Source organism: Nipponia nippon, unplaced genomic scaffold, assembly GCF_047370975.1.
Source record: "Nipponia nippon isolate SJK-2023a ecotype South Korea unplaced genomic scaffold, ASM4737097v1 scaffold_6, whole genome shotgun sequence".
Taxonomy (NCBI): domain Eukaryota; kingdom Metazoa; phylum Chordata; class Aves; order Pelecaniformes; family Threskiornithidae; genus Nipponia; species Nipponia nippon.
In genome coordinates this window covers 76925798-76950998 of record NW_028262380.1, presented here as the reverse complement: position 1 = coordinate 76950998, position 25201 = coordinate 76925798, and the positions used below count along the sequence as shown (strand labels likewise).

General features: G+C 39.6%; 1 long non-coding RNA gene across 1 annotated transcript in view; it reads left to right on the top strand.

The window, feature by feature from the left end:
- The window catches only part of LOC148051586 (uncharacterized), a 63541-nt gene that overhangs the window by 12915 nt on the left and 25425 nt on the right, over positions 1 to 25201 (top strand). The window lies entirely within an intron of this gene.

The following is a 25201-nucleotide window of genomic DNA, read 5'->3' as shown; positions in this document are numbered from 1 at the left end:
TGTTTTTTCGCCGTATTTTTTAACTGCTGTTATGGTCCCTCTAGGATGTCTAGATGATCTGTGTGGGCCCTCCTGTACATATATATGTCTCTTGACAGACTGGGTGCCTGCCGTGTTGTGATACAGTGTCACTTAATGAGGGTAACACCAGGATGGGGATGCAGTTCTTGTGTCTGTTCTTTGTCTTGAGGTACAGTTACTTGAGTGTATTTCTTTATGGTATAAACTCTAATGAAAAAAAGCCACCTTCATTCAGCATACAGCATGTTGAATAAATGTTGGCTTTTCAGGCAGTGCTATTTTGTCTCAGGATGATAACCACAATGCTGTTAACTTCAGAGGGTGCATTCACACACCAAAAAACTCAAAAATCCTCCCTGGTGGTTTTTTTCTCCCATCATACACTATGTTGTAGGGGACTGAATATGAAGTTTTCTATGTCAGATCTTTGTCAATTTGAGAATCAGCCACAGGGGGAATCCTGTCTGCATTTCTGTTGCTCAGGTTTTACAAACAGGCTTTAACAGAGGCAGGCTACATGTTTCAGCTCTGCAGTTACCTATTTGGAAGACTAGTGCAGTCGGGTATTCTTTGTTTGTTTGTTTGTTTGTTTGTTTTTTCTTTCTCATTTTAGCTATTGGAAAAAAAGCCTGAAGCCAGAGACTTCTGGTTTTCAATATTATTGTTTTGCAGTGGGAAAGAGGCTGGTGTATACACTGGCAAACTAAGTTGTTGCCAAACTATTCTGTCTCTGGATTTAAGAAATGTATGGTAAAATGAAAGTTGAAATTCCCCTACTAGGTCAAAAGGCCAGTGTCAGATTGTAACAATACAGGATGTTAACAAACCACAAACGAAGAATATTGTTTCACCTTGCTGAATGCTGTGATAATGCACATGCTAAGCAGATGGCCTAGATTCATCACTAGATAGGGACAAAAGCTATTGAGGTGTAACCTCAGTGCTGGCTGGCAGTAATGCAGGCTCAAAATCGTATATAGGCATTTTTATGACAATGTACCTGTTCTTTTAAAGTTTAGTTTCTTGATTCCATTTTCTTTTTGCTCACTTTTCCCACTTGCTTCAGATTGGTTGTGTGGGATTTACTGGGGAGGGGCAGGGGCTTCCCCACACGTACTTATTTTGCCTACTGTCATACCCATGGCCAGTAGTTTATTCCTGTACTTCTGTAGATCCTGCATTCCTGGCTGAGTGTTCCAAACATTAGCACAGTAGAAGTGTTGGATCAGAGACTGTGTTCCTCTTATTCTGTCCGTGTTAGCCAACCCTTCTGTCTGTAGAGACCCTGTGGAATTTAGTGGAATTCTGTTGAAGATACAAAGGATTTGTTTTGAAATAGTCTAAACGACAGCATTGGGAGGAGAATAACACTATTTTCCTTAAATTCTGGAGCTATGCTTCATCAGCTGAAGAGTCCATTTAGTTCAGTTCTTTCTCCAGAGGTGGCCGCAAGCAGTATCTTAGGGCATGTGATACTCCTGAGTACTTTCCCGAATGCCACCTGTTCTCAGCTCAGAGGAATTATTCAGTCAGAAGTGGTTCCTTTGAATTAACTAACCCACAATGTATATCCAGGCCCTGCCTTGAACCGTGCAAACTCTTAGCATCCACAGCATGACTGGTTAGCAAGTTCCACAAATCTACCTACTGTGGCTTTGCTTGTTTTGATCCTGGTTCCTGCTAGGTTTATTTGATGGTAATACCTTTTGGTCCTTGTACTGGAAGAGGTAGTGAGTTTTCTGTCTACCTGCGCTGTGGCACTCAAAATTATGTGAAACTTTGTCCACAGGAATTGCCTCTTTTCTAGGCTGTCTCTCCTGTCCTACTTGTTTGTTGTACAGAACAACAGAAATTTGATTGTTCTTGTTGCCCTTCGTTGAGCCCTTTGAAGTTCTGCTATTGTCCTTTGGAAATGAGGGGACCGCAACTGATCTTTGTCTTTTCTTTTTTTTTTGTACAGTTGCATGGTATTATTTTCTGGTTTATTCAGTGTACTTTGTTTATAGTTCCTGACATAGGCTGCACACTGAACTGACATTGACATGGCACTGTAACTCCCAAGATCTTGTTTTTAATTGCTAATTGTCAGATTAGAAGCCATCTCTTGTTTTTTCTTTCACATGCTATCTTGCTTTCTTTGGTGAAGCTTCTCCAACTCCCAGCAACACACTGGTATTTTAAAGCAAATAGGTTTTAACAATTGAAAACGACCTGTATGATATCATTCAAAATCTGGCTATAATCTGTCATTGTCAAATAGGTGGCTTATACCAAATGTTTATTTCTCATATCCTTGATTTCTTAAGGAATCACACAAACACATTTTATCTCTGTAGTGTTAGGGTTTGCTTTTGTTGGAGTGCTAATACCAACTCGGGTGTTCCTCTTACTTTAGTTCTATTCCATATATTCCTGAAAGAATTGTGTGGGGTGGTGTGCTTTCTTCTTTCAGTCATCTTCAAATATAAGTGAAAACCTGAAAGCAGCATCCTTTTAGAATGAAGACTTTATCTAGATGCACATGAAAAACATGTGATTCTTTTTACTTGCCAATAGTATTTCATAAATCTCTTCTTTCTTTTATTTGGTGCTGCAAGACTCCCTCCTGTTCAGTGGTGAGTGATGCTTGTTACAACCATTAGGCAAGCGATTTATAATGTTAGTTGAGGCAGATAGCATTTCTTAACTTTTATGCTGTATTTGTCACAGTTATTGAAAGGTTTTGCTTGGAGTTATCCTAACTCCAGAAGAGTTAGGTGGAATCTTTAGAATTAGTTGGGTGTTTCCTTCAGCAAAAAATGCGACAACCGCTATTTAGAGAGAATAGCGTAGATTTCATTTATCGTCTAAGTAATCTGTCATTCTGTGTAAGGAAGTGTGACAGTGAATCTAGTTTCTTAATATCTAATTTTAGGAATTTTTGTAATGAAATAACAACTGAAAAGGTGATGTCATCTCAACTTTTTTCCAGGTTCAGAGGTAAATGGAATTCCATTTTCACTGCTCTTGTTAGATGATATATGTAATAGTCATAAAGAGAGTTTTTTACATGTGAACCTGTTGGTTGTGGTCTCCAAGGACTTAATATTTTCTTGGTGTCTGAAAGGTATGTTCTTGCTCATTTTTCTGATCTGTTCAAGATAACCAAATAGTGTTTGTGACACTGTAAATGCCATTAGCCACAACTTGAACTGTGGACAAATGAGGCCGTTGTCAAGACAGCTTGGATTTGTCATTAAGGTGGCTTTCCATTGTGGCTTCTGATAACTTACCATTGTTAGTTACGTCATAGTTATCTGTCTGAATGTGGAGGGGCCATGTTGGCTTTGCCTGTGGTGATGAATAGGTTGGTCTTGCTCCCTGCTTAGTTTCAAAGAAAAGCACACCCTCATTAAATTTACTTTTAGTGGATGGGTGATGTCAGGAAAGAGGTCTTCATCCTTAAAATGAAGGTGTTTATCTAGTAAGAGGCAAGTGGTCTATGAGCCCCTTCTTCTGAATTCTAAGAATTGGGTATGTGCATCTACATGTAGGGAGGTGTTCAGAAACTCAAAAGATAGGTGGTTACTTGCTCCTGCTGTGCATTTGAAGTCCACAATGTGGAAGGCTATACAAGCAGAGAGTGTTCTACGCATGCCGTGTAGATAGAAGCAAGCTATCATCTGCCCAGTGCGTCATAGCTAAGCTGATTATGTGAATATACAGGGTAGTTTAGATGCCATTTGGGGATGTCAAGTAAGACTTCAGCTCATACTCAACAGAAAGTCCCACATTAAAATAACTTGGTTTGAATTAGGTCTTAGTGGCCTAAAACTAAGGGGGTTTTGAAAAATTGTCCTGATCTTACATGGGTAAAACGTAGCTGGTGCCACTCAGGAAGGCTCTCTTGGCATTAGAGTAGTTCAATTCGAATTTCACCTCAGTTTCACCAGTATTAATCAAAAAGCAGAATGCTAGGTACTATTTGAAAAGGAGAACAAAACTCTGCTGTGTAAATCTGAGTTGCACCCGCATCTTCAATAGTGTGTATGGTTCTGGCGCCGTGTCTGGACACAGGTAATGGCAAAGCAGATGACCAATGGAATGAAATTGCAAGGGACTGCAAAGTAGACTCAAACTCTTTAAGCTGGAAGAGATGGGAATGAGGAAAGATATTAGAGGCCTATAAACTCAGAGAGCTGACAGAAGGTAAAGAGGGGATGTTTCTTTAGTTGAAGAATAAACGGTGAAACAAGCTGAGATGTTGGGCTCCAAGTGAAACGAAGGTTTCCTTCTTCCATCTGGGTGTAGTTAAGCAGAGGAACTCCTTGCTACAGAATGTTGTGGGTACCAAAAGCTTACATAGTTTCATAAAGCCAGTAGAAAAGTTTATAGCTCCAGTAGTATTTTTATTTCTTTAAAAACAAAGATGCTGCCTTTTATTCAAGAAGCTCTTAAGCCACAAATCATAACTGATTCAGAGACTATACTGGAGAAGTGTCTTCCATAGGTATCCTCTGTTGGCCCTGTCAAACAAAACATTAGACTCAGAAGAGCTTTTTGAAAGGGAGTTGGAATGGATTATTTTTAGCTATTGTTTGTAGCAGGACCCTTTCTTAAGATGATTGAATCTTTACTGCCCTTAATGATGCAGGGCATCAAGGATGCTGGATCAAATGAGGCGGCTGTGGTTTCTTTTTCACTTAGCACAGATGGTGTGTAAAATTCTGCCTTGGAAGTATATCCATTTTGTCCCAAAGACGACATGTGAGATTTGTGCGTAGTGCCTTAGTCTTCTTGTAGTAGATTCGTTAATTTAACAACTTTAAAAAAAAAAAAAACAACAAACAAAAAAACAACAAACAACAACAAAAAAACCCCCACACAACCAAAAGTTGCAATTTGCTTCAGTCTTAAGAGTGGGAGTTTTAAGGGATACACCACAGAAATAATGAATACAAATTAAATAGTGATTACAAGGGAAAATTTCCATACTAGTGACCTGGCACAACATGAATTTGAACATAAAACCAAAGCAAAAATATCCTTTGCTAGGAAAATCCTCTGTGGGTGTCAGTGTCTGATTCAGAGCTAAGGAGTGTTCCTGGTTCTTTCCCTTTCACTCATGTTGAAAATGATTTCATTACTAACATAGATGGAGCAAAGCCATCTTTGGTCCTAACGCAAATGCTGTAATAGACAAGCTGAATTTCATATGTGTCTGCAATGCTTTGTTACTATTAAAAATATTTTTCCCTATCTAGATCACAGGTTTTATGAGTTTGCTCTACTTTTGTTCCTATTAGGCACAGCAGTTCGTATCTAGTTCATGTAAAAATCGTAAGCTCGACACAAGTGTTTCTTTCTGTATGGAAAAATCACAGAATCAGTTGATTTGGCATAAGGTCATCAGTACAATGATCAGAACTAAATTTTTATACTGCTCAAGGTCTCAATAGTATAAGTGTTAGCACTGTGCCTTTTTTGGATAACACTAAACACTTGACACACTTGCAATATGAAGCAGTATATGCAGTAGGTCAGAGGGTTATTTTTGAGACATTCTACTTTTGCCATAACGGTTAATTTTTTTTTCTAAATGTACTGATAAACTTTTCGAGATAAGCATCTCTTTACAATGTGATGATACAGAAGCTGAAATTTCACCCAGCTGTTTTTGAAGTGCTGGCAGAAGCTAGCTAGCAGAAATAGCTTTTCTGTTGTTTGTATGACTTGTATTCTGGAGAACTTCTCATATGTAGGCTGACTGATTAGGACCACTGCACTGTGCATTTCTGATAGGCTACAAGTTATATCTTCCCCACTCAGATTCCATTGAATTAATGAATCTTGAATCAGCTTTGTTCAGTTGTTCCCAGTGACATGGCACTGACTCATATTAGTGCTGGGAGTCAAAGAAGGCAAATCTTGCAAAATCAAATGCCAGATAAAATGTCGCAGTTATTTTCTAGCCGTGATAATCTTGGGATGGAAGGGGTGGTGAGTGCTGTGTTCTGTTAGACAAACTGATGGAAGGGGACAAACTGTTCAGCAGAGTCCTCTTATCAGATTTTTGTTCACCTGTACCTGCTTGTGTGAAGTTCTGGGCAGATACTGAAGGCATATTGGATTTAATGTGGCATAAATTTTGCGTATCCTTACTTACAGAACAGTTGATGCAAATCAGATAATGTGCATATTATCGTCTCACAATCAAAGCTTCTTTGTGTTTTTGATGACACGGAAGTGTTTTTCTTTCTAGATGTGTGTTCTGTGATCCTGCACTGCATAGTATAAAAAATACTTTTGGATAGCCATGGATTTCTGGAGTCTGAGTCCAAAGCAAATAATGTCTGTAATTCCTCTTTTCACTCTGTCTTCTATCTTGCTTTTGTCTGTTAGTGTCATTTTCAAAGCAAATATTTCTAGACAGAACAGCCTTAAAAGGAAAAAAATATGGTTTATGATTCTTGGGGTGAAGAATAAGTCCAGCAGCTTCCGTACACATCTCTCCATTTGTGTAATGAGTTGACAGTCAAAACAATATAGGCATGAGACAGAGAAGGCTGAAATTGAGGCGGCACCTCCTTTAGGACTGGCTGTGCAGCCCCACTTTGTAGCGTATTACTTGAGACTTAGCAATCCAAACAAGGACAAGATGATGTTGTGCCAGTTCTCCTTAGCGTGGAGAAACACTTGGTTGTTGATTGTTGACTTCTAGACAGGAGATAGGAACCAAGAGAACTCAAGGAACCAGTTTCAGGAAGAATAAAGTACTCCAATGAATGGGTATTTTCAGTAAAATAAATTTCAAATCAGTCATGGAATACAGTAAATGAAATAATCATGCAGTTTTTGTGAATTTAGTAGGAAGAATAGCATCTTAATAGGGAAATCTGTATGGGGTTTTGGGATGCTAAAAGCATTATCAGATGGGTAGCCAATCAGCAATAAAGTTTCAGATGATGTTGTGAGGAAGGAAAGGTATTTTTTACCTGCAGAGGGAAATTGCCACACCCATCACAAAGTTAAGGTCACATGAACCCCCCTTCAGTGAAGAACCCTCTCTTATCTAATTCTACACATATAGCTGTAGTTTGTAAATGTGGCAGGAGGATATGCCTAACCTGTCCCATTCTTTCTGGACAGATACACCTCAGTTTTATCTTATTTAAGCAGCCTGATCTTGCTCTGTGGTCACTTCTAGCTGTAGATGTGGTTCTACACTTATGACCATTTTCCTTCATGTGTTTTTGACTTGACTTAGGGTAAAAGCCTTACTTTATCGTAAGACTGTTGAAAGGTCTGCAAAAGTCCTTTACCATTACTACTTCTCTAGTTTTCTTAATACGATTTCTGAATTGCTCTTTAGGTTAGGAGTACTCATTTTGTTCTGTTCATAAAGGCCTTGGGATAACAGGAACTTGGGCTCACAGGTACAGCTTGACCCAACCTAAATGATGGGTTTGATTTGTTAGATATTCGAATTGTTGTTACGGTGCGGTTGTTGGGAGGTAAGGGCATTTGCTACTGGGTCGTTAGAGAAGTTGGTTGATTCACACAGGTGATTCCCACAGTTGTATTGGGGTCATTCTGTACTCTTTTCTGCAATGAATTAAGGAGTGTGTTTTCCTTTGATTTTTGTGTGTGTTGCCAGTTTTGCTCTTTTGTAACTACTCTACGACCCAGCTCACCTTGTTTCCTTGGTTGAGGAAGACTTATTAGTAATGGGGGTCGTGAAAGGAGTCTGTCGCCATTATCCGAGTACTAACAGAGTGCAGAAGAGCAATGGAACGTGCATTTGTGAGACTGAAAATCAGCTTGTCATGTCTAATGTCTAGAGCAGAGACCAATGAGAAATAGCTAGGTTAGCTGTTAGCTGTGCTTAGTGTTTTTTACAAGCTTTGTGCAAGCACAGAGGAGAGCTTTGAGGCTGGGCTGGAGAAGAAGTCTGGGAGGTGTCCTCATAGATGTGAATGCCTAAAAGGCTTCTACCAAATGATTCATCTGCTTAGGATAGCAGTATCTAGGATATGCTGTGCACCTAATTATGGGGAAAGTAGGAAGAGTATGAAAAAATTACAGTGAAATAGTTACCTCAACATACATCATAGTATGGTAACAGCATATTTCATAATTAAAGTCCTGTGGTGATTTTAAAAGAGTGCATGCCCCTAGATCTGCATGTCTGCCCCAGCCACGTCATGATCCCTTACCCGTGCGAGACCCATATGTGCGTCACCTTCCCTCCTGTACCTTGGTTTTCTCAGAAGGGAAATGCAGTTGCGTGGGTTGGAAAGAAGATGCTGTGCATTCTCGCTGGGTTGTGATCTGGACGATTAGTATAGCACCGGTATCGGGTCACACCCATCTCTCAGTCTAAGTGGAGAAATCAGAAACGCTAGTGTAATTCTTCCCTTTGGTGCCTAAAGAACATCATAAAATGCCCTGAAAAAATGGTGGATCTTGGTAGGAGCAAGTTTTTCAAGATTTGTGTCAGAATGGGGGGAGTACATTTCTATGGTACTAAGCCAGTTAGGAGACTGGGAGTATTAAATTCCAAACCAGTGGAGACTACTTACCTGGCAAAATTCCAAGAGAGATGAGAAGCTCTTCAGACCTAGAACATGTTTTCTGTTGAAATGCAGGCACTATTATTTTGTTATACATGTTATAATAATGCCCAGGCATGACAAGTGAAATCCAAAACCACTGTGTTAACTTTATAAACACAGAAGGAGAGAAGCTACTGTTGTATTACATTGGACATGCTCCTAAATAATGGTGGGTAATAATAATTCCTAGGAAACCTGTGTTCAGTAGGGTTCAGGTGTTAAGTCTTGCACATCTAAGTTTTCTGAAGTGTGGGAAAGATGTTTTTACATTTCTGCAGCTCTGGAAGCAGTTTTCAGAGAGGCAAGACTGAACAGCATAGTAGCAGAAAGAATATGACTGATTTTCACAAGAGAAGCTGCAGTTTTCTGAAGCAATGGGTTATAGTCTGAGGAAAGTGGGGTACAGTATTCAAATACCATAAAAGCATTTGGTCTGTGACCTCATTATATCTGTATATTACCATTTACTTTTGCTCATCAGAAATAAAAAGTGCAGGAAACCAAAACTTTGATCATGTAGTTAGAGGTTTCCGAAAGGATCACAGTGATCTGATTAGAGTTTATTCTCTTCTCGCTCTATTTTTGTCATCTTGATAGAGTATAAGTCTGTTAAACCACAAAGTACAAGTTTAAATTGCATACAAGCTCTGCACAAGGTGATTCCCTGCTTCAATAGCTAGATATGAAGGTCAGTAGACTATATTGTGAAAAGCAGGGGTGAAATTTTAGTGCTGAGTTCTCACTTGGTGTCTGGACTTTCTTATTGACAAATTTGGCAGTGGAAGCAAAAGCGATGGAGAAATTTGCTTCGGTATTGGTCTTCCCACCGTTATTCAAATTACTGTACTTTTTACTTTCCATATCTTGCTGAAGGAAAGATTGACAGTGATTTATTGGTGGCAAATGCATCATAGCAACTTCAGTCATATATTCCATAACCAAAATGCATGAGAGAGTAAGCATTTTGTCCCCCTGCCCTGTTCAGATCCAAGTTCAAAAGTTTTGGTAATATACAGGTTTTGATATAAATGAATAGGAGCAGAGAGGCCCTTGAACGTCTCATTTTGTGCCTATTCAATTTTAAAGCTTTTAAGAAAAACATCTTTTGGATTTGCTCGTTAGTCTTAGCATATCAGTAGTACGTCACCTGTGAAAGGATGGCTTCCATGAGATAAAGTGGGGAACAGTGAATGTGTGATCAGTGAAAAGTTCCCTTTTTAACCACAGAGAATACCAGTCGCTGAAACAAGTATAAAAATGGCTATGGCTTACTAGACTGTAATCATCTAATCGTGCTTTTGTCTATGGGACGAGCTGTCAATGGAATAGACCTGACATTTACATCCAAATGTTAAGGTGTTGCTTTCTGAAAGGCAACACTGCACAGCAGAGAAACCAGGGTGGGAGAGGAGAACGGGGTGGATAAAAAAAATACCATGAAAACAGATAACATAAATGCACCTTCCGCCTGTGGAAAAAGGAAACGCGAAGGGCTTTAATCTGATGCAGTATATAGCCCATTAATGCTGCAAATACAAATAGGATGTAAATATTTTGGGCACTTCAGGATTTTGTATAGGGATAGTTATACCTTAGATTCTCAATGCATGAAACTGCTACCATGCATTACCACAGTAATGATAAAAGGACTTCTCAGTGCATTTGCTTCAGAGTGAGGCTAGAGGAAGACAAGTGAACATGCAATATTGTCATTCTTTTGACACTAGGAAACTGTTCGCTATTATTTTTATGCTGAATTTATATAATGTATTCTTTTATTGCAAATCGTTCTTCTTTTTCTGGCCTTTAATGAACAGAGTGATCTAATGCAAGCCATTTATTCCTAAATTGAGGTGTAAAAATTTGAGCCAGATACTAAAATAAAGTAGCAGGCTTTTGCTACTGGCTTGTGATCCCTACTTTGCAGAAGCTTTTTCTGGTAATAAGCTTTCTGTGCCAAATGGGAGGCTTTGATCAGCCTTTGAGTGCCCCAGGGAAAGCTCTTGGCATTTCCAGAAGGAAATGAAACATTACCTCTGTGAAACATCTCCTGTTCAAAAGATTTTGTCATTATGTTTTGGTGTAGTGTGATTTTTTTTTTTTTTTTTCTTTTCATATTTTGACATGAAATTACCATCAGATTTTGATTCCTGCTGTTTTAAAGAGAGCTTTAATGCTGATGGTTCTTCCTGTCATGATATTGGAATTGGTTATGGAGTGTAAGACTTACCCATTGTTAGCATGAGCATCTGAAAATTGAAGCTGTTAGAATTATATGTATTTGTGGGTGATGTTCTTCCCTTTCTGGTGAAATGTTTTGAGTTTTGGAGTTCTGAGTCAGTAAAACACTTCATGGCTGAAAATTACTTCCCCTGATGGCAGAGGCAAGTCATTATACCTTTTAAAAAAGGGAATTGATATCATTAAAATATCTTTAAAATACTAAGCATTCAAGAAAATGAGAAAATTTACTGATGAATCGAACTGACCAACTGTTTCCTAAAACAAAGAAGTAGAGGCAAGAAGCATGTGTAGAGGAAGAAAGAAGGGAGTTCTTGGGAAGTTGTCGCTTGTTAGGATGCCAACATCTAGAGGATGGCAAGAGAATTCTCTGACTTTTTTAGTCCAAGAATCCATTCTCTGTTTGTAGGAGGTGTGAAAATGAGCCATTGAGTTTTATGATTTGTCCTAATACTGCACCTCTTCTTCCCTTTTTGTAAGTGTAATAGCAAAATTCTTACTGTAATTGCTGCCAAAAACATCAAAAGTGACTATCATGTTGGAACAATTGTGATTCTGCTTTATGGGGAAGATAGCTTAACTACCGGGGCTCAGCTGCTGTAGAAAATAGAGTAGTAAGAAAGAGATGTAGAGTCTTCAGTGTGCTTTTTTGGGACATTATGTGACATCTATACAAAAGTTACAAACCGTCATGATAATTTTTTTTTTCATTTATCCCCAAATGAAAAATGTCACTCCTTTTGAAAAGACTGGTTGAGGCTTCAGAGTTTAAGGAGAGTTCACTGCCTTTCTGCTTTTTAAACCTAGGCTTTGAGTATGTTGCCCTATTCATGGAAGACCCCTGTTATGTTGAGAAATTCTAGCTGATAATGCACAGGGCAGTGGTAATGCAGAAATGGTACGTAGTGGAAATTTGGATCAAATTTCAGGTGGAGGTTCTCAGCTTGAATCTTTCAGCACTTAAGATTCAATGCATTTGTCTGCAAAATAAAACATTGTAGCATATCTCATGCTATTTAATGACTGTAATTTCAAGAGGCTCATTTAGAAAGTGGATATGCATATGGGTAGTGTGAGTATGGAGTGCAACATGCAGGTGAGATGTTTTAACAAGAGGATGGAGACAGGTTCTCTCATCTCATAGGCTACATTTTCCAAAGATAAAATCACCACTTTGAATACTAGCCAGTACCATGACAGGTGGAGGCTAGCGCCTGCCTGTTTATGGTATACTGTATTGCAGGTTTTCTCTGCAGATGTGTTCATGAGCATTATTAAATAAAACCATTTCAGAGTCTTGAGATAACTCTCCTTCATGTTGCAAATACACCACAACTTAAATTATGTTGGTATGTAGGGATCACAGGGAGTGATGGTTCCTGTGGCTTCATAACCAAATGTGAGACAAAAAACAAGAGAATGAGAGAAGGACCAAGGGCTTCTGATTCGAGTAATGTCGGTAGCTCTAGTACAATGAAGGTGTTTTGGGTGGTTGGTTTTTTTTTTTTTTCTCATTTATTTTATGCCAAACAGCTATCCTTGACTTCAGCACCAAGAAAACCATCCATCTAAAATTTTGTTTCATTTTGAATACTTATTATTCCAAATGCTAGGTTATCTTCCCATGCTAAAACTGGTCTCCGAGTATCTCACAAACTTAATGTACAAAGTCTGTGTGATTGAGACAGATTTCTCATACAGTGTGAGAAGCAATAGCAATTTTGACCCCATTTCCTATCTTTTTAATAAAAAAAAGTTAGGATGAATACAGAATACCTTTTGTGGTTTGGGTTATAATTTCATTATTAACAAATGTGATTCATATGTAGAACATAGGGGTTTCCCCCTATGGTGTATGGTATATCCTTGCTCGTGGTAGTTCAGGGTTTTTCCTCTCCTGCCTGTTTAGTTGGGTATATAGTCTAATTCTTCCTGTTCTCCTAGATGACTGTATATTAATTTCTTCCTTTCTGTCCAATCCTGATAGGTTTTTGTAGGATTACCTGGTGTGGTGAAGTATGACCTTAAGCAGGGATGTGGTTTAGAGACTCCTATGTTGTCATTCTAGCTATGACACTGCCTCCCCCGTTACCTGGGGAAGTTGCTGAGTCCTGCTTTTATCTTCCCCATGAGTAAATGAGAGTGAAATTTCACCACTACATTTTGCAGGAACTTTGTGCCTTCTTCTGAATAATCCAGTCCTAATCCTGATCTCACAGAAACCAAGAAGTGCTTTGCATTGATGAGTTGCTTCATTTTGATGTACAGCTTTGGAGCACTTAGCTCATAAAGATCTCCTGATTTTGGCTCTAGGGTTTTTTCCCAATGGAATTAGTGATAAAATGATGCACTTTGGTTTAATTATAGTAGTAAGGGTGACACGTAGTTCTGAAAAAATACACTCCTTATCTCCGGAGGATATCTCCCTTCATTCCCAAAGTAGTTTTATTACTTTATTACATTTAACTCCTGGATTGGCATAGTAAAAATGAATTTTGGGCACCAGCATCTAAGATGTGGTTGATTATCCTGGTTGTACCACCTTACTGCTTTAGCAGCTAGGCAGTGATCTTCCAGGGTAATGTGCAGAAGTTTGCATAATCCTATAAACGGTTCTTTGAAGTAGGAATCAGGGATGTATCTGTCAAGGTCCAAGGTTAAATTCTAGTTCATAGCCCAAAAGGAAGAGAGGGTATGTGGTAGTTTAATGAAGACTGTTGTAATGTATAAGGGGTGAAAAAAATGAGCATTGTGTCTCAGAACAGTTTTTACAGTGACACCTCATATTTGAGATTACTTCACTGCTTTTACCATAAGGTGGATTTTCTAGCTTGGCTACCAAACCTCCTTTCTCAGCAGCATAATCTTGAGAGTGAGACAATTTTTGACCACCAGGAGTAGTTGCATAATTTTACATACATGCAGAATAACTCTGTGCTGAGTGTGCTGCAAGTTTCTTGTGTGTGCTGAAGCCACTCGTACTGTACCTTTTCAGCCAATTGTATATATCCCTCTTCAGACCATCAGAGGGCTTTTTCAAACTGAGAACTTAGTACCTCATCCAGGGACTGTCGGCTAGAGATGCACTGCTACTACCTTTCCAGCCTAGGTCTTGTGTTAATGACACTGCTTTCAGAGCATTTTCTATTATGCGGCTAAAGGATTTTTCCCTAACGCTGGTTTCTTTATCCATGTAAAATTTTACAAGCGGTTACTGTGTCACTGATGCGGCAATAAGTAGTTCACCCATGGCTATTGAACTTTTTTTCATGAACTGTTATATGGGAGAGTCCATATAGTCATAGTTTAAAAAGGAAAAAACCACAACAATCCAAAGGTCAGATCATAGGCCTGGCAAGCAAAATGCTGCGCTTTTCTTGCAAGGTACTGTTTGCCAAATCCTGTTGATTCAATGAGAGTTGACATTATACACAGGGATTGTGTAATTGATGGCTTCTATCTGTTGTACATATGGTTGGTGCCTACGGAAGGAAAGGGGATGTCCCTTTGTTAAATGTCTCTGCAAGACTTAATTCTCCAGTTACTGCCTGAAGTATAACGAAGTCTGGTATCTATGAAAATCTATACATTTAGATTCTACATTCAGAGAAGCTGGAGGAATATGTTATGAGACATTGTATATTTTATGATATATATCATAGAGCAGTATATTACTGTGCCTCCAAAAATCTTAGCTATACAAGGCTAAACAAAAATGTCAAAACGTTCCATTTAAATGCCTAAGAAAAAGACCAAGAGTGAAACCAAGATATGGGGGAGACAAATTTCCGATGTTAAACAGGAAGCATAAATATTCAACAGAAATGTTAGCAAAAGCATCATTAATAACTCTGTAGACATACACATGTTAATTTTCTCACTCATTTTTCCCCGAGGACTATTATTTTATTTATGGGGAATTTAAAAGAACCTAAGCCATCTAATTAAAAATTAAAACTGGAAACTACAAAAGGGAAAAGAAATAATCTTTCTGTGTGTTTACCAAACACATAATGGTGGGAGGAAAACCAACCAGTGCTGTAGCCATGTAGTTTAGCCACTGCTAAAGAAGGAGTTGTGTTTACTCTTTGCCAAGTTCAACACTAATATTATCTGATGTTTGTGTTGTACAGGTAGCTTCTTGTAGCTTCTTATTCTTGATGTTCTGTAATAATACCCAGCTCTTGAATGGCAGTATTAATTGGTACATATTAACACATCTTACAAAGAAAATTAGTAGTGGTTTTCCTGTTTTCCATCTGTAGAATTTGAGAGACAGAGGTGAAATGAGTTTCTGAAATGCCAGCAGCAAAATCAGTAAGATAGCAGCAGTCTCTGAGGTTCATCTGTTGTAAAATCATAGTTGCTGCATGAAGTGTACGTGTAATTTCTTGGTCCTGATGGATGACTGCTACCTTTTGGATGTCTGTGCTGATCTGCATTTGAAAAGGCAAGCAAGAATGGGTCTGCCACTTCCAAAAATAAGGCCAGTACAAAGTATTGTATTAATTTTTACGTTATCTGGGTGATGACCTCTGGAAAAAGAAGACACACATGGTTGTGAGATTTTATTAATGTTTAAAAAAATTTTGAATCCTTCATGTTTAAATTGGTATTATTCTTAAGTAGTATTTTTAAGTAGCTTATAATATAAAACTAAACCTTTTCAGCTCCTAAAGATTTTCACCTTTTCTTTTTTCTTTAAAGACTTCTTTCCAGTTCCCCTCTCCCCAGAAATGATTTAGCACGAGTAAAAAGTTGTATTCAACTTTTTTGGAGGCCAGTGAGTTGAAAAATAAGCTATTCATATGCTACTTGTGGCGTTCCTTGAATTTGAGATGCACATGAGAACGTGAGCCAGCCCTGGCTGCAGAGGAGAGCAGACTCAGACAGGTAATGGGGTGTAGTAGTGAAGGGTTGAGAGAGAGCAACTGAGACTGGAAGAGGAAATGGTGCAAGAGCAGTGGGGAAAAAAGACTTGGAGGGATGCCTGTAGGGTGCTGGGGGACAGAATAAGGTGGGAGGCAACTGGCTGCAAGAAAGGTGAGAGGTTGTGGCTGGGGCCAGCTAAGGCTGTGAGGAGGGTGGTAGATGTAGCTGGGCAGAAAGGTGTTACTGGGAAGGGCTCTGGCTCTGGCGTGAGGGGTCTGGGTGTGAAGACTGAAATACCGATTGGCTGCCATAACTCCTAGGAGATGATGGGGAGATGAAGTGGATTGTTACTATTCAATGAATGTGGCCGTTCTCGGAAAATACAGAATTAAAGCCCTTATAGCATGTCTGCACAAGAAAGAAGTTGGCAATCAGTAGTGTTTGATTTATTTTCTTTCTCATGTTTATAATCTTTTAATATTCCTTTTAATATGCAATTCATTGTTTGCACAATGACACGGAATACCTAAAATGTCGAGGAAGTGGAGCATATTAAGCATTTTAAAATGTACCAAAATATACTTTGGGTAACTGTCATTGTACCTGTGATTAGGAGCTCACAGACCAATTCCATTGCATACACACAAGCAGTGACTGACATTAAAGATAGTTTGCTCCTTTCTTGTCACACAAAGGTCCAAATATTAATTTTAAGTCTATGTGTGTCTGGACATTCTCTGTAAATCAATAGAAGCAGAGAATTTAAAAAAAAACCAAACAACAAAAATAACAAAAAACCCAGCAAGATCGAGCTCATTGGGTTTGGGAGAACTCCAGATGTACCATGCAGTGCACTGAAAATGAAAAACATTTCTCTTGCTGCTATAGACAAAGAGATGCGTGGGTCCTCTTGCACTGCCGTGCTTGTGAGAATCCTGAATTCTAAGCAGAAGTGAAAGGACTTTTACTTGTATTCAGAAACTAAGCTGATGTTTTTTTCCATCCAGAAAATGACTGAAAGATTGTGAAGAGAAAACAACAGCAGAAAAAATCAGAGTAAGAAAATGAGTAGGCCTTGACTCAATGTTTTATTATATTTAAAAAGTACAGGTACATTAGTCATATTCTCTGAAGGATTTCTTGTAAAGGACCTTTGCTGTTTGTAAGCTTTTCCTGTGATTAATTTTTTTAATAAAAGTATTTTTTAAATTAAGTGAATTGGTACTTTGGAAATTGATAGTTATGGAAACTGAAATTATCTGCTCCTTACTTTCAGGGACACTAAATTGTAAGAGCAACATGCAGAGAGCTGTGCAGAGGAAGCCATTTCTGCTGCTGTTGAGCCAGTGTGTGGTTCTCAGCAAACCCCAGGAGATGATACAGTACCTGTTGTGGGGCACCATCTGCTGGTGCCTCCTCATCTGGCTGCTGCATATGGGTATATGTCATATATGAGGTGTAGTCTGTATGTTCTCTTATGGCATGGAGCACCTGCAGTTCTCATTGGGGTCAGATCCCTCTGCGTTCAGTGAAGGTGGCTGATGTTGCCCCTGGTCTTGTATAATCATGTCCCATGACTGCTCCACAGCAAAGAAGTAATGGCCACTGCGTATTTATTTCAGTCTACTAATAATATATTGTGCTAATAATGTTTTAATATTTTCTAAGTGAACTTACAGGAGAGAGGAACAGAAGAATTGACTCCAGTGCTCCCAGATGAGGAAAAATGCGGTGGTATCAGAGTCAGTAGACTTCTCTGTGCTATGTGTAACAGATTTTCATGTACTGGCATCTCCAAAAGGCAAGAGGGGGTATGCATAAGACTACAGGCTGCTACAAGACAGTTACAGTGCTTAACGGTGTGATGCACCTGCCAATCTGCTGCTCTTTCCTCTTTTGTGCTAAAGGCCCAGATATTGTAGGAGGTTGGAAGGCCAGAGACAGTATTCTGGAAATCGATTTGAGAGCGCTACACAGTCAGAGAGTTATGTGAAGAAGTTGCCTGCTGCTGAGGGTGGAAGAAGTAAATGGAAACAGAAAAACCACCATGGTGGTGAGCAGGTATGAGGAGGGCAGGTTAAAGGAGCAGTGTAAAGGTGATGGCCATTGAGACTTCACGGGGCTGCTTTAGCTGAATTGGAAAGTCTAGTGAAAGTAGCACTTTCTAGTGAAGAAAGACTAGTGAAGTAGCACTTCAGCCTGAAATTGTAGGATGCACCATTAACCATTGGACACTTCCCAAATACTTGTATCCTTGCTGTGATCCCGTGCTGAGGGGCTGCTTGCTAAGCTGTGTCCTGCAAAGTGTCACTTTATCTTAGCAGCTTATTGCTCAGTTAGACTTTTAACCATAGTAATACAGATACAGGCAGAATAAAAAAATCATTGCTGCTTGAGGCCAGAATTATAATGAGATTGTAGTACCAGGCAGGGGAGTTTGAAATTGTGGAACTTGAAATCCCAAGTCATAAGACTTTCGCTTTCTTGCTTCATATCAGCTTACAGGAGTCAAGAAACATGTACTGCATTTATACCAGGATACCAGTCTGTCACGCCTGTCTGTATTTACTAAAATCTAAGAAACCTCTGAACCTAAGAACTTGTATGTTATGAACACTGCCACCATGGCTGTTGACAGAAACAAGCTACGCCCTGGCAGTGAGGCATTTTACCTTTCTTTCATGGGGAGATAAGCTGCTGCAGTCTTTAGGCTAGAGACATGCACGGGAGCAGTTGCCATCAGGTACGCCCCCCTTTACTGAACCCTAGGTAAAAGAGCAGTTGATGTAGAAGAATTTGTTCTGTTGCCTCTACTGAGTGCAAGGTCTTTGGATATGACCTTTCCTGGTAAAAGCATCCAAGACACATGTCTTAAGTTACTCCCAGAGATAATGACATTGATCGTTTTGGAATAGTCTTTCCAGAGACTTTAGTTAACAGTATTAGATGAGAAATGGTCTCACTAGCTGACAACTAGCTATTTACAGAAATGGCTACATCGTATTGCTAATTTTTGAGAGTTGGTGATTTGAGCTCACTATGACAATGGCAAATAATTTATGTGAAAAATGGAGATTTATGACAAGACAGCAGTCTTTCTCCCTCTGCTACCTCCAAAGGAACAGAATGCCACATCATGCTGGTGAGGTGCTGTTCCCTTAACTGCCAGGGCAGGAGACAGGCCACCAGCACAGCTCCTTCATGCCACTCAGCCTCCACTTGTAATCTGCTGAGACCGAAAGTGGTGTCTGATTGCATATATGCGTTGATGCTGTCTCTATGGAGGATGCAATTAATGGAAGCAGCAAAGGCAATCCCACCGGCTTATTTTCTGAGCCTGCCTCAGAGTCCTTGACACACTGGTAGTGAGGAGGTGACGGATGCATCCCCTCCACCCAGTGTCCCCTTTGGCTTGCTCAGGGCTGCCTCTTGTGTTTGTTAATTTCTAGGGCAGAAACAAATGTTGCTGCAATAGATAAGCCTAAGCAGCATTCTCTTGCCAGGTGAAATTAGCCAGTTTGCTGTACTTCCAACACCAGTGACAGAGACTTGCTTTTTGAACGATGTTGACAGTGGTGCTTCTGTTTTGCCAATGAGGAGCTATTCTCTGCATTTAAATCTCGCGTGATAAGGTAAGAATTAAAAGCTGTACAGTGCAAAATAAGGGATAAGTATAGAGTAACAGGGAAGCTGGTTCCATGTTTGTTATGTTGCAAAGCAGCTAAAATTTATTAAATCTTTGTAAATAATAATAAAAAAGTGGGCCACATCCGGTATGATTTTGGATATGAAAAGTCTGAGATCTAATCACTGTCGACTCCTTTTAAGGTCATGTGCTAGAACCCATCAACGTGACCAATTTTTAGGTGTTTTTTTGTGTCCATTAGCTTGGGTGTGGTGAAAAGGGGAATTTGGAACTGCAAAAACTCAATAATGTCGAAGGAATGCAAAACATAAAGTTGGTAATCAGCACCGAATTGCTGTTTCTGTAACTGTTGTTGCAGTAGGATTCAGTGTGTAGAATTCAAACTAGGTCAACACTGCTGTTTTAAAAATTCCCCTGTAACAATACTTCAGTTTATCCCTATAAAAACTCATATCCCCAGACAGCGAGCTTAGAGAGAGAGAGATCTCAAAAACATCTGTTAGAAAGAATTATAAAAATATGAATGTAGCCTTTTTGCACTAAGCATTAAATTAAAAGGGCAGGTTACTATATAACACCATTTGTAGACTATGTGTGGACCTGGTGACAGTACTTAAAGGAAAAATGCTCATTTTGAAATGACATTGTCTACATAATGAGTAAAACTCGGCCAGCTTCAGCAATCTAATGTTAAACATCAAGTTTATTTTTCACTGCGTAGTGTTGACTGCTTTTTTGTTGTTGTTGCTTATTTAGCAGTGTAGTTCTGTCACTTTGGGATGCTCTAATTAGTCCAGTGCTACCTGTTGGGCAGGCAGTAAAAGAGTATGCCTATGACAAGTGAAATATGGCACATTGGCATGAATGTTTTAATTGTCCATCTCTAGGGTTAATAGGATTGGGGCATGTGTATGCTGCATGTATGTGAACTGTGTGATAGTAGCTGGGCACATATGTCTGGATAATTTTTTATATATAAGCAACATTCAAATAGAGCAACAGAAAGACCCATGATTTTAATCATCATTTATGATGACAAGTATCAAGTATCATGTTACAAATGTATGGAGCTACATATTTGTCTTAAACTTACAGAGTTGAAAATATGTTTATCGTATATTTTAAAGCATAAATCATCACTCCTTTAACTTAAAAACTGAGCATGAATTATCCAAAGTCATGTGACTGCTGATATCTGTTGGTGCAGAGCAATTTCACTGAAGTGAATGAGTTGTGTTGGTGCTTTGTCTTGGTGGAAAATAAGGAGATCTGTGGGGGCTGGGAAAACACCTTGAGTGCTTTTGATTGTGAAATGGGTTATTGATGGATCAGTACTCATACAGAAACTGTCATAGAGGGAGAAATTTTAAATGAGATTATTATCCATTTTTGTTCTTCCATTGACTCTTCAACCTACAGTTTCTTTTATTCCATAAAGGGATTTACTGTTTGCTGTATACCTCTGCTGCTCTTCCTCTGACCTTCATCACTGTGCTGCCCACTGAATTTTACTTAAAAGCTAAATAAGGCATATGTGTCAGACTGGGAAATTTGCCAGAGAATTGTCTCAAACACTGAGGTAAATCTTACGAGAACCAGGTAGAACTAGCTAGAAAATACTTCTCCGTCTTACAGAAGTGTCATTTTTTCAATTTTGACCTTTTTTTCCCTGTGTCACACTGAAATGATGTTGAAAACTTTCAACTATTTTAATAAAAAACACTTGAGAGAGAGACTGATCCATAGCAGTCAACAGCCTCTTGAGTAGGTACCTCCTCTGGCATCTTGGTGGAGCACGTCCAAATGGAGAAGCCAAATCAAGCAGAGCAGGGATTGGACCCCAACTCCAGCAGTCACTTCCCTAGGGAATGCCCATCCCTGACACCTGCTGTCTGCCCTGCTCTTGTGCACATGCTCTTGTTTTTAATAGAAATTCCATCCTGGTCCTCAGAAGTGGTTTTTGTTTAAAGTTTTGTCAGACTGCTTCAGTGAAAGTTGCAAAGAAAAGTTTCCGTTTCAACAAATTGTTATCCTCCAGTGGAAAAACATTTCACTGAAAAATTCCCAGCCCAGTCCACTTCTGAGTTTGCCTTGTACAACATCTTTTTAAGGAAAGTCTTATGATGCAGAACACTCATGCTTAAGGAGGACATGTTTTTAAAGGCAGTTATTGGTTAATCAGTAACAAATCCAGGTGAGGTTGGTGTCTGTGTTTGTGCTGAGTGCTACAGCGAGCAGCCCAACCTGGGGTAGGTGCTGTGGATGTCAGGCCTTCTCCTGACGCTTGATTCTTGTTCCCATCCTCTGGCTGCTTCTGCTGTTGTGCAAGTTCATGTTGTTGTGCCAGTTCATGTGTCTGGCTCAGAGAACTGACCCAGATCAAATATAGGTGCCTCTTTGCCCTCCCCCAAACACCACCCCCTGCAAAAAAATGCAACTGTTGGGGGCTGGTAGGGGGTAGAAGTGGGACTGGTTTAAGCCAGCCCTGCCCCAGTGAAACACAGGTGGAAAAGGAGCTTGAGTCAATAGGTACCCAGTACTTTGTTCTTCAGTGCCATAAAAAATTCTTACTGCCAGGTCAGGTTGTTACCTGGTATTTGTTCAGCTCTTTGTAGGGCCATGGTGTAAAACAGAATATGGAAAGAATGGGGCGGGGGAAGACACCCCCCCCAACCCCCAAGTATTTTTGCTAGAGGTAGCCAAGGCTGTTTTTAACCTGAATCATTTCAGGCTTGAAGAGCAGTTGCAGTTACACTTGCCCAGCTAAGACAACAGTGAAGGGTTGGGATTGAGTGAGTTTGAAAGAGTGGATGAGGATGGGGAAGGGAACAAGAATTTCTGAAGCTAGTCTCACCAAACAAAACTTCATTCATGTACGTTTGTCTAAAAATGCTCCTGTAAAGGCGGGGACTGAAAAAACTAGGGGGGGAGTAGAGTGTAGCAGCTGTCTAACAGAACATGGGACACCTGAAGAGACAGAGTTCAAGCAAAAATGATGTGTCCACCAAGAAGGGAGGCAGTAAGCCAATAAGGAATGCTTGGAAGTATCATTCAGCTGCAGATGCTAGGTTAGTATTTCAGAAATGGGCCGAGTGCTCCACGGCCAGGAGAGCAGTAGCGCTCCGTGCCATGGGATGGGTGCCCACTGCAGCACCAAGCCCCTCAGGGGGCAGGTTTGGTGATGACTCCAAGGGAGGCCTGCTAACCACTGAGCCCTCCCACCTCTTCCTGCCCCATCGGCTCCCTGCCTTATCTTCTAACTCTGGGACAGCTGTTTCCTTGCAAAAATTAGCCTTTTTTTTTTTTTTTGTGCTGCAACTCATAATTGCTATCAGAGAGCAATTGTGTTAGAAACTGTTAGAAGGGAAGTGTAAATTCTTCCAGGAATAGCAAAGAGCCTGTAAATTTTTCTGCTTCTTATTTGTGATTTATATGTATATTTGTTTTCAAATGATAGTTTCAACCAGTAGATTCCAACATATGAATGGCTTTTGCCATTTTGTGATTAATGGGCTGTATTTAGCTGAGAAGCTAGCAATGATATGGATTCTTCCTAGCTGTTCAGTATCCCAACAACAAAGGTTTTATGTGCTGGTAATGTGCCATTTTCAGCCTTTTATAAAAGCAGAGTGCAGTGGCAACTGGGAATAATTTTAGTGCTTTGCTGAGTATTGAAGGACCTCTGACGTAAGGTGGGGCAAGATTTGCCAGTGCTTTGTCGTCTATGGTGTTAATGCAAGGGAGTTGTAAATGTCATGCACCATTAAACTGGCTTTATCTAAAGAAGAGAAGGAGGGTAGAAGAAAAAGTGAAAGGATGAATGAAGAGGGAGTAAATTAAGGTTGGAAAAGAAATGAATATAGGAAGAGGAAACAGAAATTACTAAGTACATGGCATTTCAACTGTGCCTGTGAAAGAGAACACAACGTGGAACCACGAACAAACTCTTGTAGAATTTCATAGGAAGGTTTATGCCCATTTTCAGTTTAAAAAAATCTGAAGTCAAGATATTTTTGCTTAAAAATACCAGTTTTCCAGAAAATGAACTCCTACTTGGGGGGGGGGGGGGGGGGGCAACCCCACCATGTTGCAAAAATGTTCGGTCTTATCACAGAGTATGTTTGAGTGGCAGAGTAAATTATGATGGGTGTTTTGGGTTTCCTGGGTGTTCTTTGCTCACAGAACCCAGGCAAAGAGCCTTTAGTTTTCTTGACGTTGCTTTTAACATACCAGCAGGTAAGCCAGATGTTTCTTGCTGTGTTGACTTGATTCACTGGTGTCTTTATATTCTCTATTTCTTAAGCAACCTTGAAAAGAGAGACCATATGTATGGGAGGGAGCAAAATATTGTAGAAACGTCCAGCTTACTTCCTTACAGATAAGAATTTAAAATTGGCCTTGCCATTAACAAGTGCACACTGTCTGAACAGGGTGTCTCATGCCCTTGAAAAGCATTCAGAAGATACTAGGAGAGCTGTTAGGAGGATGAGTGCGTGCATGCTCGGTGTCATGCCTACATGTCTTCATACATGTCTGGTAAAGGTACTGGACTGGATTCATTAGCATCATTTTGCTTCACTCTATGCCGCTGATACAGAGTTCATCTAAAGCTTTGGGAAAGCCGTCTAATTGCTTTGTGCCTGACTTATTTCCCCATTGGTAAAATAGGGAATAATAATAATGCTGATCTCAATTATTTATGAGGTCCTCAAACACAGTGATAGTAGGCTTCATAAACACCTGATGCACAAAATAATGTTTTCTCTTCTTTCCTAATATTCTTCCTTGTCCCTGTTTTTAACCTGTCAGAATTAATAGTGTCTGTGCAGGCATTATCCTCTTAATCAAAGAAAATTATCTTTAGGACTGATCAGATCTGTTTCACTGAGTTTGAGCCATTGTCAGGTAAATGTTGGATTTTCCTCCTAAGGAGTTCACTGAACCCTAAAGTATCTCAGTTTGTATTGAAAAAGTCAACTTTATAACTTTTGATCATTAATTCTTTTTCAGAAATGGGAGCATTGCAGCTCTTTTTAGAAAAATTACCTTTTCGAACATTATTTCTCTACATTGAAGGGTTGGTGAGATTAATTTTTCAAAAGCTGGGGCGGGGAGGAGGAAGGGGAGAAGGTCTGTTTTCCTTTCTCAGTTGCCTGCTGCCCTCTTGTGCTATGATCTGGTCTTTACATCGTTGTGTTTACTTGCCATCCATAAGTAGCAGTCATAAGCTTGGACCTGCTTCTCGATTTGATGAAGTGCTGGATTTGGTGTGCCAACCTCACGCGTTCTTCTGTATTTCACTCCCTGCAGATACTGCCTTCCATTCAGCTTCTGTCTTTATATAAACTGGCTCTGACCTTGACCCCTTTTTCATTCATTGTCTCTACAGTTGTTTTAAGGTTTGAAGGGAGGATGGAGAGAGCTGATATGTCACAGTGCTAAAGCATTTGTCTGATCTGTTGTGATGAGCTTCATATGAAACGTACTGCAGCTTCCCTTACGTCTGGTTTGTGAGAGGCCCCCTTACTTCTGTGGCTTAAAAATGGAAGTCTTTCCAACTTCCTTGTTGTAAGGATGTTCTCCCGTGGATGATCCTTTGACATTCAGCCTAGAGAGGCTGCCATGAATTCATGAGCCGTGTTTTTTCTTGTGTGAATTAACACCGGTTGATAAACAGCGGTTGTGATGAATAAGGATTTTAATGCTAATGTCTAGTGGCCCTTATAAAGTTATGGTCAATTGTTTTTTCATTTTAATGGAATTGTACAGCTGATGTTTATGCGCCATGTAAGTGTCTGAAAATCCTTGAAAACAGAAAGGAAATTGG